The sequence below is a fragment of the Mirounga angustirostris genome, unplaced genomic scaffold, assembly GCF_029215605.1.
Source record: "Mirounga angustirostris isolate CCGP_5_RB_7025 unplaced genomic scaffold, mMirAng1.0.hap1 SCAF_9, whole genome shotgun sequence".
In the NCBI taxonomy this organism is placed as follows: domain Eukaryota; kingdom Metazoa; phylum Chordata; class Mammalia; order Carnivora; family Phocidae; genus Mirounga; species Mirounga angustirostris.
In genome coordinates, this window is record NW_026991717.1 from 43,097,937 (window position 1) to 43,112,824 (window position 14,888).

At 43.8% G+C, this 14,888-nt stretch overlaps 1 protein-coding gene across 14 annotated transcripts in view; it reads right to left on the reverse strand.

The window, feature by feature from the left end:
- The window catches only part of TLN2 (talin 2), a 430,586-nt gene that overhangs the window by 291,393 nt on the left and 124,305 nt on the right, over nt 1–14,888 (reverse strand). The window lies entirely within an intron of this gene.

A 14,888-nucleotide genomic window follows, 5' to 3' on the forward strand; every position in this document is an offset into this window, starting at 1 on the left:
GGCACTCAAAAGGCCATGGAAGGGACACTTGTTTACAGCCAGAGAAAGCTTCAACGAGAAGCATCACCTTGTTTGACCTCAGCCAGGAATAGATGCATGAGGTGACTCGAATGTTTTGCCTCTCTGCACACGTGTGTGTCCAAGACGGACTATAAAAGTGCCTGGATAGAGGCGTCTGGGTGGCTCAGTCGTTAAGCGTCTGCCTTCGGCTCAGGTCATGATCCCAGAGTCCTGGGATCCAGCCCACGTCAGGCTCCCTGCTCCGCGGGAAGCCTGCTTCTCCCTCTCCCACTTCCCCTGCTTGTGTTCCCTCTCTCTCGCTGTCTCTCTCTGTCAAAATGAATAAATAAAAAATCTTAAAAAAAAAAAAAAAAGTGCCTGGATAATGAGTTCAGGTTTTCCAGTCAATTTTAGCAAGTAGACAAATCTGCAAATATGGAATCTGTGTATATTGATCATTAACTATATGGCTTTTTAGTAGTTACAACAAAATTCTCAAAAAATCAATTAACAGCCGAGTAAAGAAAGATCCAGAAAAAGCTTTCTTGTCTGTTAACTCGTTAGGTCTTGACCAGCAGTGATTTTTGCCTTCAGGGCACATTTAGCGGGATCTGCCAACAAATGTCGACCCTCACAACTGGTGCTAGTGGGTATAGGCCAGGGATGCCTCAGATCATCCAACAATGCACAAGACAGCCTCTAACCATAAAGAATGATCTAGGGCGCCTGGGTGGCTCAGTTGGTTAAGCAACTGCCTTCGGCTCAGGTCATGATCCTGGAGTCCCGGGATCGAGTCCCACATCGGGCTCCCTGCTCGGCCGGGAGTCTGCTTCTCCCTCTGATCCTCCCCCTCTCATGCTTTCTGTCTCCCATTCTCTCTCAGATAAATAAATAAAATCTTAAAAAAAAAAAAAAAAAAAGAATGATCTAGCCCAAAGTGTCAACAGTGCCAGTATGGAGAGGTCCTGTGAGGACCTGCTGACAATATACATATTTTTACACGTAACTTCCTGCACCTTCTCTCAAGGTACACTTTCATGCCTAAAACAAATCATCAAGGGTCAAGGATGGAGCTGAGACCTTGTTTCCTGGTGGCCCTTCAAATTTAACTAATGAATTCTTATTAAACAAAACTGAAAACACAAAGCAGTTCTAAGTTATACTGAGAAGTGGGACTTTCCAGTCATTCCCACAGAGCTTGGAATGGTAACTGGGTTAATTTCAACAATCATGTAAAACATACAGCCCGTCTGAAATCTTGTTTCTGTTTTAACACCGAGTAAAAATCATCATTGCACAGGAAATAAGCCATCTAGAAGTCCAGTGCCCAAGAGATGGAGAACCCAGCTCACTCCTGGCAGCTTTCAGGGTAAGTGTCAGGAACCTGTGAGAAGGTTCTTAAAGCTACCCTGTCTGAGGAAGTCAATTAATATGTCTTACTAAGGGGTGCCTGGATGGCTCAGGTGGTTGAGCGTCCTACTCTTGATTTCAGCTCAGGTCATAAAATCAGGCTTGCAGCATCATCGAGCCCCATGTCAGGCTCCCCACTAAGTGGGGAGTCTGGTTGAGATTCTCTCTCTCCCTCTCCCTTCGCCCCACTCCCGGCAGCTCACGCTCTCTCTTCTCTCTCAAATAAATAAATAACTCTTAAAAAAAAAAAAAATTACAGGGCGCCTGGGTGGCTCAGTTGGTTAAGCGACTGCCTTCGGCTCAGGTCATGATCCTGGAGTCCCAGGATCGAGTCCCGCATCCGGCTCCTTGCTCAGCAGGGAGTTTGCTTCTCCCTCTGACCCTCCCCCCTCTCATGCTCTCTCTCTCTATCTCATTCTCTCAAATAAATAAATAAAATCTTTAAAAAAAAAATTACAATGTCTTACTAAGTCTTAATGATTCTGAGAAGAGACCCACCCCATTTATATGGCCTGCAAATACCCTTAACTATGTAAATGCTGCATACTTCCCTCAACTGCCCCCCATGCGGATTCAGTATTACACATTTATTCAGTCTTGAATCAATCGTATTTTTAAATAATAAATCAAGTAGAGTACAATAAATCATTTGTAGAGTGGCCTCCAAGGTTACTCAAGAGCATTACAAAATCACTGTGCTAACATAACAAGGATAAATAATTCCCAACTGGGAGACAGACTAGCAGACTAAGAACGATACTTAAAATTTGGAACCTGAATTCTCAGTGGCTTGAGTTTAGAGCCAAGTGATTATTTCACTAGTCTTTTATTCTGGAAAGATGTTTTAGCTCAATTGTGCAAAAATAAGCCTAAGACATTATTTCCTGCTCTAAATAGGCTCTGTTGCCAAATGTCTTCAACTTCCTCTAGGATCCTATTGAACACTCAGACTTAGAAATTCTCCTCCACCCTTTTGCAACCTCTCTGGCCACTCAGGCTCCTGCTCTTCCCCTTCTCTAGCCTACATTTGCAGCCCTGCATCCCCACAATGCACTGTAGACCAGTACTCTTCAGACCACCAGGATCAGAACCACCCAAGTAGCTGGAAATGAAAATGGGATTCCCAGACCACTTTCTCGCCTTGCAGATTAGAATCTTGGATGGAAGAGTCAGGAGTCTGCATTTCCATTCTATCTCCTGGTTTGTTTGCTTGTTTTTGTTTTGTTTTTTTAAGATAATGATAGCCCCAGACACCAAATAACGCCTATGACTCTCTGATAATACATCAATATATTCTTTATCTATCATGATTCCCTGCCTCTGTTCTAAACACCTATCCATTGCCTAACCCTAACTTCTAAACCCATTTTAAACATCCTAGTTAAGCTAGGAAATATCATCTGCTATACCTCCAGTGGAGAGAAATACTATTTCTCTAAACTTCTGTAGCATGCTACCTAGGACGTACACCACATAAAATGAACACTGTAGATTTATTAGCTTACCCAACCAGATTGGGAGCTCAAGGGTAGGGACTATGTGCTATACCTGGATTCACCCCAGTGACCAGCACAGCTCCTGGCACATAGTAGGTATACTCACTTACTGAATGAATGGATGGATGGATGGGCTGCCTCTGAATGGCACTCATGAACTTCAGCAATTCTACCTAGTTTTTGATTAATGATTAATGTGAACAGGTAGACTCAACCGAATAACTTCCAACAGAGCAATCTGAAATGAGTGGGGTAGCTCTTGCAGGGAGCCCCACAGGAGAGAGAGGTACTTCTACAGAGACATTCGAGTTTGGCACTCTGTAGAGTCTCAAACAAACGAGCCAGCTCACTGAGCATGCACAGTCCTAGTGAGGAGCAAACACAGATGAGGGGGACAAGAAGGAAAACTGGTCACCAAATAAATTCTCTGGGCATGAGCAGATGATAATTAAACATTCTTCTCATCAAGAATTAAGACCAATACTGGCATCAGCCCAAGAGGCTCTACCTATAGAATCAAGTCTAGATTCAACTCAAGATCATTTAGCCTAGAATTCAAAGTTACCTATAATTTAAAGCTGGAATTGACATTTTTTTCCATTGTCAACCTATCCTCCAGCCTCCTATTCCTTTCTATCTTTCTAGATTTTCCTTTGGGAAATCATTATATAGCAGCCAAAGGACTTGGGTGTTGTTGGCCCAAAACTGAGCTCTAGAGGTTGACCCTTATTGGCATAAACCAATCAGCACAACCTCATCTCCACTCTAATTGTGGGATGAGCAGAAACCCAAGCCTAAGCACACGGCATTCCCCTGGCTGCCATGATGGTTAAGACTGGACCAGCCAGAACAAAGCTCAGGTCTTTTATTGGTATACATGCTGCGGAAGTGAGCACTCAGGTCTTTTACTGGAATGTTATGCATGTGAACAGATAAGCATGTAGCCTTGGTTGCTGCTGGCAGCCATGTTATGAACATGCAGACACCTAGGGAGAGGAAAGCAGACCTTAGAGAACCATGCCTACAGCCTGAAAAGAGAGCCTTTTCTGCTATTGAGCCAATGTGTTCTCTCTTACTGTTTAAGCTAAGTTGGGTTTTCTATTGTCCCAAGCAGAGGGCTACATGCCCACTCCTACCTTTCAAACTCATCTTCCCCTTTTCTCTTAGCACAAAAATCTACTGTTCCAAGAGTCTTATACAGGGTCCCCAAACTTACCTCATCCATTCCCACCTTGACACTTACGTGTGTCATTACCTTGCCTAAAATGTTCTTCCCTTGCACTGTGTTGTTCATATCCTGTGGTCTTGTGGACTCAGGCTGGAATCCTAGTCTCTGAGGGCAGACACCCAGGACCATAGCTTTCTTGTCTCCTCTGAGCTGCCACCTGGAGTACATTCTTGATGCTAGTTGTCATCCACATTCTACCTTCTACTTTTAGTATCCTTTCACAAAGTCTGGCACTGGAATGTAAGCTTTCCATACCGTTGCAATCCCTTATAAATGGCCCTTTGCCCAATGTCTTGTGACAAGTAGAAAACCCAACAAATCCTCTTTAGGCAAATTCAAAATGTGATTTAAGCCTCTGATCACTACCAGTCATACCCTCTTAATTCACATAGCAATGTAGAGGATAGAAAGGAATTTCAGATGGAACATATTTCAACATTACACAGTTGGCCATGGTCCTGTCACATTTCACAACCAGACTGGCAGTAACAGCTGGATGAAGAACAGAAATTTATCATGCTGCCTTCCCATCTACAGATAGCTGAAGTCCTTCCAAACTAATTCTGAGTTCTAAAGAGTGTAGTCTCATACCTTTCAAACATGTGTATGAAATCATCTTAAGGGCAACACCAGAATAAGAGAAATGAAGGTACAGCCCTAGGCATGGACAGAACAACAGGCTCAGATCACCTCTGAGCCTTTTAGTCCCCTTTCCTATCTGTAGTCCCAGGTCTCCTTAGAGGGCCTTGGGATATGTCAGTAAGATTTAAATGAAGGACATGAAATAAACATCACAAAAGTGGTTAGGAGATAATGAGTAAATTGAGGTATGTCAGGACCAAGTACCATTTTCATTGAGGATGACAATAGGAACATGGGAAAAAGTCAAGTAAGTGGGGTGTTGGGGTGTGTGTGTGTGTGTGTGTGTGTGTGTGTGTGTTCACACACAAGCAACAAAGATGTCAATACAGCCACAGAATTGATATTACCCTGGCCACTCAAGGTCCATCCCTACTGTGTGTGGCATGACAGATCTACCTGAACACAGATTTTGATGTCCCAGTTGGGAGCTATATTAATAGCACCTGAACATGTTTTTCAACAGGTTATAGAAATGGAAGGGCTACCTGACAAAATTTAAACCACTACAGATGATCTGTTGGGTAAAGCCATACCTTACAATTATGCGTATCTATAATGATTGAGAGTTAATTAATAGTCAGTGGTCCTCTCAGCGACCTGTGGTTTCTGTGACAAAGGGCCAGAATCATCCTTTCAATATTATTTCTTCATCCTCTCTCTTCCCTGAGTAACACTGTCCTCTTTCTAGGCCCTAAATAAATTCTGAAGAGGTTCACAGACTGTAGAGGCTGCTAAAGGAACTGTGATAGAACAGATCAAAAGCTTGTCCACTGAAACACAGGTCTTCTCATGATCTCTGCATATCACATCACCACAAGGAATTTAGTTCTAGATGGTTAGGTCCATAAATGCTCTAAAACTTGTACTTTGTCGTTAGCCATGTGGCTATATGAGAGGTGGTTGCCCAGGCAGCCCCTCCTCTAAGGGACTCTGCCTCAGCCCTGTGCCAGAGACCAGCCTGGCTTCGCTCTTCCATCCACACTGGCCATCACTGGCTCAGACTCTCACTGGCTCTGGGTGCTGAGGGGCCCTCCATTCTGTCCTTGTGCCTGGACCGAAAGAGCAAACCTCAGGAGAAAGTGATGTCAGAAAGACGGTCTCCTGACAAAATAGTCCAACCATCTCCCTCTCTGCTTCTCCTTTCAAAAACAGCTCCCTAGCTCACGTCTGCGGGATAAGAAATTAAAGAACTAAAATTAGTATAACAAAAGCAGAGGGTCGAACTCAAATAAATAGCTGCTATTACATCAAGGGAAAAACAAACCAACCACCCCAAAAGCTGTCCACATTTTGAAGTCCATTCCATGAATCCAACACAGAGGTAGATTAGCCAGGCCTCAGCTCAACTGTGTGGCTTTGCCTTCAAGGAGCAGCCTCCAGCAAGAATCTATTTCAATAAAGCCACATGGTTTGCAGCAACTGCTTCTCTTGACCACCAATAGGTCAGAAAAGAACTCCCTTCAGAGCTGGTGAGGACTAAAGTCAGTGCCTACCTGCCTCCTCACATTGTCTGCTGATCAGACCAGCCACACTGCCTATCAGGGGACTTGCTCTTCCCCCAGAAGCAGAAACAGCTGTCCAACACCCCCCCCCCCACCTTCATCAAGTTTCCAGTCTTCCAGAATGTTCCAGCCCCACCCAATGTCCTGCATGTCTGGCTCTAGTAGATACTTCAGAGCATTAGGAGAATGCAGAAAGGAAACAAAATCCCCAGACCTGGGGTTCACAGAGATAGCCATGTCCTCCCTGGGGTGTTCTTTCCAAAGCATGTTGAAAGAACCACAGGATCAATCTAGGGCACAAACATCCTTAACTTCAAGTTGATATTCTGGGTATTCCTTCAACAAATATTTGAATGCCTACTCAGAACAAGGCACTGTCAATACACCCAACCAGGTTAGGCTTGCACAAGGGCTCTCAGATAATTCCCTTTCCCCAGCGCACACAGCAATATGGATTTCGTGAAGGCTGACGTCCAGGAACAGGACACCATTGTTCCTTACTGAGTTACTGGAGCAAAGAAAAGGATATGCCAATTTGCCAAGTATTTGCAACCTCTGCTATGCCTGGAACTCTGCCAGGAACATCAAGAAAGAACACATCTACACACACACACACACACACACCACACTATGAAAATACAAAGTTACAAAGAGGTTGCCCCACTAGAAATGTTTCCAGTCCTGTTCATCTGACTTTCCTCCATCTTTTCCCTCTTTCCTCCTCCAAAGAATGCAGACTTCTTCCAGTACCTTCATTATTTCAGTAAGCCATGTATAGAAGGAAGAGCAAAGAAATATACTATACCGTTCTTCACTCCACAATTTTCCCATGTGCATCAGTCAATAAAAGAAAAGCCATGGGACACATGGGTGGCTCAGTCAGTTAGGCGGCTGCCATTGGCTTGGATCATGATCCCAAGGTCCTGGGATTGGGTCCCACATCAGGCCCCTTGCTCAGCGGGGAGCCTGCTTCTCCCTCTGCCTGTCACTCCCCTTGCTTGTGGGCTCTCTCTCTCTCTGACAAAAAAATAAATAAAATTTTTAAAAGAAAAGCCATAACAAACATAGTGAATTGCTCCCTGCAGTCACCTCTAAATCTCCAGAGATTTTTTTTTTTTTTTTTTTGGTAACTCTACTGAAACTTGCTTTATAAAGGTTTTTCTCTTCAAAAAAGTCTATGATCAGAGGGTGGAAGGTTAACTTAGGAATGGGTGCTCTGGGAAATGAAAAATGTCCCAAAGCAGATCAGAGCCTAGAATACTGGCAGGCCTATGGAATTTATGTTTGTCCTTTTCAGGAAAACAGGACCCTTTGTGTCCACTGTGCAGGTTTTTCTTCCACACGTCTGTGGTGAGAAGCTGTTCTAGAAATACACGGCAAACCAGATGCCTTCCTTCCTGGTTCTCATTGCTTACAGTAATCGTATAGACCCATGAAAAGATGCTGAGGACACAGAAGCCCCAGAGGAGGCAGAAAGCACAAGGTGTCACAAGCTCAAGGACAGAGTGGGGACTAGAGAAGAGGCACCAAGTACACACATCTTACAAGGCAGAACTTTCTACCTTCTACAACTTTTCCCTGTTTTTAGAAGATCTAGAAAAACAAGGAACATCATTTTTTTCAAATTTCATTATAACAGTGTTATCTCTAATAGCCATGCTGTATGTTAGACCCCCCAAACTCATTCCTCTTTTAGCTCAAAGTTTGTACCCTTTGATCAACATCTCCCCATTTCTTCTACCTCCCAGCCCCTGGTGACCACCATTCTACTGTCTCTAGGAGTTCAGCTTTATTAGATTCCCCACTTGAGTGAGGTTAGACAGTATTTGACTTTCTCTTATTTCACTTAGCATAATGCCCTCAAGGTCCATCCACGTTGCACAAACAGCACAAGTCCTCCTTTTTCATAGCTAAATAATATTCCATTTTATACATACACACCACATCTTTATACATTCTTCAAGGAACAAAGTTTTTAAGGAATTTAAAACCTGGAGTATTTAACATTAAGAAGAGCAGGCTCAAGTCAGGAGTAAACAATTCTAAGAACTACACAGAGCACTACAGGTAACTTCCCCCCATGGTCTTTTTTTTTTTTTTTTTTTTTTTTTTTTTGAGAGAGAGAGAGAAGGAGCATAAAGGCTCCTCATTAACTCTGGGAATGTTAGGGCTAGAAGGACACAGAGTCCCTTAGGGTTAGATGGGAACTCAAAGCCCAGACTGCCCTTCACACCAGCTCCCACCTCTGCACATAGACATTCCCAAAACCCCATTCTGGGTTCTCTTCTCATTCATTACAGTCCTCCCTGTAGATGCTCTCACAGCTTCCCACAGGAACACCGAACACAGCATAAAATCATATATTTGTGGAATTATTTCATTGGTTCAATAACTATTTTCCAAGGACCAGGCATGTATCAGAGGCTCCATCTTACAGTGTTTAATTAATGCCTGGCCCTCCCACTAGTCAGTAAACCTCATAAGGGCAGAGACCATGTCTACATTGTATAGAATGATAACCATAGTCCCTGACATAGAGTCAGGCATAACAGGCATTCAATAAGTACAGGATGAATATAGTCCAACCACCTTATTGCAGAGGTTTTCTTTTTTTTAAGGTTTCGTTTATTTATTTGAGAGACTGAGCAAGAGAGAGAGCATGAGTGGGGGGGGCAGAGAAAGAAGCAGGCTCCCCATTGAGCAGGGGGTCAATGCGGGGCTCAATCCCAGGACCCTGGGATTATGACCCGAGCTCAAGGCAGACACTTAACCAACTGAACCACCCAGGCACCCCATTATTGCAGATTAAGCATACTGAGTTCTTGAACAATTAGATGATGTGTGGACCAAGTCATGCTCCTAGACAGTAACATGCAAAAGACCAAGACCCAAGGCTTCTTCAGGAACACTGATAGTGAAGGTTATCAAATACTGCTTTGGCGAAAGCAACTTTAAATGAGGTATCATATGGATTACAAGGCTCTTGGACAGAGAGCACTACCTGCAAACCCCAGACCTGTGTCCCTGCAATGGACACATATGAATGGCCTCTATAGTACTCATTTCCCCTTCACAGTCTCTGTGTTTGTGCTTCTGAAGAAGTGAACTTTACTCCTCAGCTCCCGGATGCACATCCTAGGGTCAGGCCCAGCAGTGGCATCTACTCCCCTAGACACAATGTTTGGTAGAGGGCAGACACACAACCTCAACATTCAACTTCAGTGAATTTCAGGACTTCTGCTGTTTCAAAGTTGGTGGGCTCTTCCAGCATTATTTCTTAAGACCTAGAACTCCTGAGGGTATTTTTGCTTCCATGAGTTGTAGACAGCTTGCTTTCAGGTGAGGTCAAAATACAGAGGAGGGAAGGGGGGTGGGAGGATGGGTTAGCCTGGGGATGGGTATTAAAGAGGGCACGTTCTGCATGGAGCACTGGGTGTTATGCACCAACAATGAATCATGGAACACTACATCAAAAACTAATGATGTAATGTATGGTGATTAACAATGAAAAAATTTAAAAAAAGATATATGCAAAAAAAAAAAATACAGAGGAAAGTAGAGCCAAGAAAATCCCAGAGACATGGAACTAGATCCCTAATATTAACATGCATCTCTGGATCAAACCATACCTGAAGCCCATCCCATGACTGGATTTCTCAGTCACAAGAACAACTAAATTCCCTTTATTGTTTAAACTAGTTTGGAGTAGGTTTTCTTTTGCTGGCAACCAAAAGAATCCTAGAATATATTTGATATGTGACACCGGAAAAGTAAAAATGGAGATAACATTTACTTCAAAAGGACATCTTACGGGGCACCTGGGTGGCTCAGTCAGTGAAACATCCAACTCTTGATTTGGGCTCACAGTCATGATCTCTGGGTCATGACAAGCACCACGCAAAGCAGGGAGCCTGCTTAAGATTATTCCTCTTCCTCTGCCCGTCCCCAGCTCATTCTCACTCTGTCTCCAAACAAAATTTTAAAAACAATTTTAAAAAACCCACAAGGACATCTTACAGATCAGTATGTGAAAAGAACCTACCACAATGTCTGGCACTTAACAAGGCTTAAGTATTCTGTGCTTCTTATGGATTCATCACCAAATTCCTCGAAATAATCTATTCACCTAGTATATTAAACAAATCGTTTACAAATAATCTGCAACTTAGTGAAGCATCTAGAGCAGCCAGAAGTAAAGGCTTAAAAAGTTTGAAAGTCACCAATAAAGGCTCAATACAAAATGGAAACAAGCATCTCTGAAGTTACAATAATTATCTATACAATCATGTCTACAGGCACAGAGTCAGACTTTATACACATGTATAAACAAAAATATGACACTACAAAAGTCTCATTTTTAAAGATGACAGCCACTGTATAAAGGGGGGTATTATCAGTTGTGCTGTGTCTGGTTCATTCTCTTCCCATCATGGCCCCTCTCCACCTTCCCACCCCTCAAGCGCATCATACACAAGGAGATATCTGGGCAAGTGAAGTACCAGTCAACCAGTCCCCGAGGTGGACCCTAGGACTGGGGTGGTCTGTAGAGAAGTTTCCCTGGGCAAGATGAGGCAGAGAAAAAGAAGAGATACAGGCACGCCCTTGCCAGAACCATCCAGGGACAAAACCAGAAAAGCCTGACTATCTAAAATCCATGGGGCAAATTCCAGGCCGGAAACAAGAGAAAGAGCCAAGAAAGTCAAGAGCAAGAAATAACGCAATGGGGAAGGAAAAGTGGAATTCGGCCAAGATAGTGGCCGGTAATAGCAATCGTCAACACTTAGCAAGCACAGCACTATGCGAGATCTTCACTCACATTAGCGCATACTGAATCCTCACAAAAACCAGTGAAGCTATTAATTTTCCCATTTTTTCAATTATGAACATTTTAAACATCCACAGAAGTATGGAGAACAGTTCAATGAAACGTCATTAGAACACAGCTACAAAAGTCCTCTGTGCGGGTAGATTCTTAGTGTATCTGTAACTCCCTCTACCTACTTCTCACTGGTGTCCTGGCCCACAGCACCAAAAAAGCATCAGCAAATTATGTCAACAAGCTTGGGCAAAAATGTGAGTCAACCTCATAATTTTGACTTCATGAGCTTAAGGCCTGGTTCCTAAAACCTGCCAATCTCCCCTCACCTGATTAAGAACAGCATCTGTCTCTGTTCTGTCGTTAAGAGTGACCACAGCAAACATCCATGGGACAGAACTGAGTTTCCACATCATAGAGATCAGGGAATGATCTCCGAATCCCTCCCCTCCCCCATATAGCCCATCAGGGACATACCAGTGTATCTTGGTATTGAACTCTTTGGCGATGTTCCCTAGGAGTATGTTAATTTTGTCTTTCCAACTAGATCATGCACTGTGCCCCTGTGAATCCACTGTCTAAACCCCTTCGAGATCAAATCCCAACTACTGCCCCCAGACAGAAAGGCCTGCCACACTCTGGCCTTCACTTAGCTCTCCAGTTTGTCACCATTCTAACACCCCATGGACATGGAACATCCTGGGGTACCACAGTGAGCTCCCAGCAAATGTTTTCCCACCTATGTTCCTTTGACTGAGAGGTCTCCCCCAAGCAGCCTGGCTCTCGCTAACATTCCTCTCTTTAGCTCACTCTGAAAGCCCTTTGTAATAACCTGTCCCACACTAAGACAGGGTTGGGTACCATGACTGTGTAGTCCCATAATGCCTTCTATGTATCTTTCTCTGCACACCCACCACATCATTGTATAGTGATGGTTCTTAGGTACCCCACTCCCACTGTTATGGAGAACCAGCTACTCATTTTTAAATTTTTTTGCTGTTGTTTATGTTTAATGGCAACCCAGGACAGAATGAGTTCATTTGGACTGAGCTTGAGTATGACCATTTATACATATCTGCACAGGAAGCAGTTGGAGGTCTAGTAGTTAAATCCAAGTATTTACTTTTGCTCATTTTTTAGTGTCCCGTGCCTAACAATGGGCCTGACACATAGGTCTTCAGATAAGGTTTACTGAATAAAACAAGCCAGGGAAAGGATAAGATGATGGCCAGATGGATAGCAGGGAGCATACTTTCAACTTTTAAAAGTCTCTCCAGACAGCTTCATGGCCAGTAGGTGCTTAGATGTCTGACTGACCCACTGAGGGAATGAACCCGTGGGTTAATCACCCACCATCCAGTGGGACTCCCTCCTTCCAGTTCCACAGGTGGCCACTAATCCTAGGTTCAGGTTTTTGATAGACAGGCTTGTGCTCACCCTGCTCCTGCCCTCCTTGGTGAAATGCTCACTTTAATCACATCCTGTCAGGCCTTTGTCTGAAACTGACTGCAGACTTCTAGCCCCTCTGGCTATCCTTCCCCACTAAGGCTGCACTATCATCCCACTCATGCGCACGCACAGTCCTTTCCCAGATCTGGGTCTACTCAGTGGTGTCTGCGTTGGAAATGCCACTGTCACCACCACGAAGACCATTCAAAGCACAGTGCACTGGTCCAGGTACAAATCCCGCCCATTCTTGGCACATACAGACCAGGACCACCCTCTCCACATCCAAAACCCTACACATGTATAAATATGAAAATGCTTCTGAGAAAGTTCGTCTACCAGCACTGCCTTGGAAGTGGTCTACTTACAGTGTGACTCAGGTTGGGTGGAGGGGTGGCAGGGCACCAGGGAGAGGAAATCAAATCTTTCCCTAGAAGTAAGCTATGGTTTCCACTTTGAGGCTAACCTTAAAATTTAGATTCCAATGATATTCTCTTTGCAAATCATGACTGAATCATCCTTAATTTCCCACCAGAGGCAAGCAACAGGATACTGTATTTTAAGGTCTACTGTCAGTTTCTGTTCCCCTGAAAAATAAAGATGTTTTATTATGGTAATCAGCAGGTTACAAAGCACTCACCCTCTCTCCAGAGTAAATCACATCAGACAGATCTTCCCCCAGATTTTTTTTAAGCACTCCATTTGTTCTCAGAAGTTCTAACAATTTCTCAGACTGACAGTCCTAGGTTTATTGATTCACAAATGGGCTAAGTCTGTCAAGTAGGGACATTTTACTTCACATAGAAAGGGGTCAGAGGGTAGGATTTAGTCTTTTAATTTACAGGTAGAATTTAGCTCTTTTTGCCTCTTAGAGAGTGTACATGGAACCGTGTGGATGTAGAAATCAAACTAAAGACCCCAAATCTAAAACCAAGGAACGACGTACTAAAGGCCCCTCAAGCCACACAATACAGAATCTGCTTCTTAAGAAAAAGACTTTTCTGTTGCAGAATTTGCCATCAGTTTATTAGTCTGACACAGGTGAGCTCCAATCTCACACTTCTGAGGCCTTGGATGAATTGTCACATCTAATGCAGAATACTGGTAACAATACTTTGCAGCGGGGAAACTGCAAAGAATTCGGATTAGTAGAGCAGAAATGCTCCTAGGTGCTCAATACCACACGGCCATTATTTACTGTTATCCTTAAACTCTTGGTAAAAGAAAGGAGGTGGTCTTCAAAGGGTAACAACCAAGACAAGGCTGGTGTTCAAGGCCTGGGAGAAGCTGAGCTGCTGTAGAGAGAGAAAGTGTAGACATTTAGGAGCCTCCCAAACACTATACTAAGGAAAGGGTGCCCTGACTGAATGTCTGAACTGGGCTCTTAAGACCAGAAAACATCCCCAGAGTACAGGAGCTGGGCCATCCATCAGGCTTTAAGTTCTTTCAAACCACTCTTTGTACCCTTCTCATCCATGATCTAGCCTCTTGGATGAGCCTCACCACTGGGTAAACCATCTGGGACTGTGGGCTAGGTGTAAGGCCCAGCTGAGGGACTGAGCAAGTAAATCACTTCTTCCCTTAAGGCTCAGTTGCCTTAACCAGGAAATGGGGTTAGTTCTAAGCCTCCAGTGAGATGATAATCTTTCAGACATTTATATAAAGCATGGCATTACTCCACCTTCCAGGAGCTGTGGCCCTCTGGGTAAACTGGTTCAGCTTGTGGATTAAATAAGCACTGTACAAAGATTAGCCCCCAACCCCTGAAAATCAAGGAGCTGTCAATCCTAGAGATGAAGAGGTTCCTCGAATACTGCTTATTGAGAAAAGTGGTATTTAAAAGCAACATCACAGTATCTATTATTGGAAACAGGCTGGTCAGGAAAGGATTCCATGGACTTGATAAAGCCCTAGCAAGAGAGCATCCATCCATCACTTGTGTCTCTCCCACAATGAAAGCACAACTGAGCCTGCGGCAGCACTGAGTGGCCTCCCTACCACTGCTTCACAGACATCCACACAATTCTAACACTGCTCAGATGGCCCACCGAGGGAAGACAACAGATGTGTTGCACAGGTCAACAGTCTTTCACCGCAAGGAGGCAAAAATACAAAATTTATGAATATTTAGTCATCCTCGATAATCAGTAAGTCATTTTCCTTGAATCCTTTTCAAAAATGCACCCAAATGGGTGCCACAGAACGAAATCAAGTATCAAAAGCACCCATGGCTGCGAAATGGGATATGGACCTTGACAAGAATCCATGATCTTTGACACACAGGTATTTTAAGGGAGAATCATAGAGAAGTGGTTGCAGGCCTGGCTGTTCATTAGTAACACCTGGGC